Source organism: Silurus meridionalis, chromosome 24, assembly GCF_014805685.1.
Source record: "Silurus meridionalis isolate SWU-2019-XX chromosome 24, ASM1480568v1, whole genome shotgun sequence".
In the NCBI taxonomy this organism is placed as follows: Eukaryota; Metazoa; Chordata; class Actinopteri; order Siluriformes; family Siluridae; genus Silurus; species Silurus meridionalis.
The window spans coordinates 4388053-4390196 of NC_060907.1; positions in this window are offsets into that span (position 1 = coordinate 4388053).

Sequence of the window (2144 nt, forward strand, 5' to 3'; positions counted from 1 at the left end):
GTGTTAGAGAAGTTAAGAAAAGAGTGCAGGCAGGGTGAAGTGGGTGGAGAAGAGTGACAGGAGTGATTTGTGATAGAAAAGTATCTGCAAGAATGAAAGGGAAAGTTTATAGGTCTGTGGTGAGACCTTCGATGTTGTATAGATTAGAGACAGTGGCATTGAGTAAAAGACAGGAGGTGGAGCTGGAGGTAGCAGAGCTGAAGATGTTGAGGTTTTCGTTGGGAGTGACGAGGATGGACAAGATTCAGAAATGACTTTATTAGAGAGACAGCGCATGCAGGATGTTTTGGTGAAAAAGTGAGAGAGGCGAGATTGAGATGGTTTGGACATGTGCAGAGGAGGGACATGAATTATATTGGTAGAAGAATGCTGAGGATGGAGCAACCAGGTAGGGGGAAAAGAGGAAGGCCAAGGAGGAGGTTCATGGATATGGTGAGGGAAGGCATGCAGGTAGTTGATGTGAAAGAGGCAGATGTAGAGGACAGGGTGGTATGGAGACGGATGATCCACTGTGGCGACCCCTAATGGGAGCAGCCAAAAGAAGAAGAAAGAAGAAGAAGAAGTGTAGGTAAGGATTCCCATTCAGTTGTATTTCCACGCTTCACCACTAGAGGCACAGTTTACCACTCGTCATAAGTTACCTCTGACATCACAGTGCACCGTTCTCCATCAAGAGTGTAAAAGGCCAGAACACTGAGCAGCAGTTGGCATTCGACATCAGCCATCTACCGAACAGCAGCGAGCAATTGACAGAATCACACACGATCAATTCTAAACCCAGTGAAGCTTGAGTGTGAAGAATCCTGTACCGTGTTTTTACTGACACGCTGAGGCGAGTACAATCTCCTGATCAGCGCACACTATCTGGTGTGTCAGACACACACACTGACACACACACACACACACACACACACTGACTCACAAACACACTGACACACACACACTGAAACACACACACACACATACACACACACACACACACACACTGACTAACACACACACACACACGCACACATGCTAACCCACACACGCTGACACACACACTCATACACTGACTAGCACAAACACACACAAACACACACACACACATACACACACACACACACACCCTCACACACTGTCTTACAGACTCACTCACTCACTCACTCACATACATCCATACCCTTAATAATAATAATAATAATAATTCGTTACATTTATATAGCGCTTTTCTGCAGCACTCAAAGCGCTTTACATATGAAAGGGGGATTCTCCTCAACCACCACCAATGTGCAGCATCCACCTGGATGATGCGACGGCAGCCATATTGCGCCAGAACGCCCACCACACACCAGCATATTAGTGGAGAGGAGATAGAGTGATATAGCCAATGAATATGAGGGGATGATTAGTAGGCCAGCGGGCAAGGTTTTGTCCAGGATGCCGGGGCACACCCCTACTCGTTTTCGAAAGACATCCTGGGATTTTTTAATGACCACAGAGAGTCAGGACCTCGGTTTAACGTCTCATCCGAAGGACGGTGCTTTTTTTTAAATTTATTTATTTATTTTTTACAGTATAGTGTCCCCGTCACTATACTGGGGTGTTAGGACCCACACAGACCACAGGGTGAGCACTAACTCCTCTACCAGCAGCAACCTGGTTTTTCACAGGTGGTCTCCCATCCAAGTACTGGCCAGGCTCAACCCTGCCTAGCTTCAGTGGGCAAGCTGTCTTGGGCTACAGGGTGATATGGCTGCTGGCTTACACTCACTCTTAAATAGACACACACACAAACACTCACGTATACACACACACCCTCACACACTCCCACTGACTCACTCACACACACACACACACACACACACATACACACACACACACACACAAACACACACTCACTTTCACATACAGTGAGGAAAATAAGTATTTGAACACCCTGCTATTTTGCAAGTTCTCCCACTTAGAAATCATGTAGGGGTCTGAAATTGTCATCGTAGTTGCATGTCCACTGTGTGAGACATAATCTAAAAAAAAAAAATCCAGGAATCACAATATTTGATTTTTAAACTATTTATTTGTATGATACAGCTGCAAATAAGTATTTGAACACCTGTATATCAGCTAGAATTCTGACCCTCAAAGACCTGTTAGTCTGCCTTTAA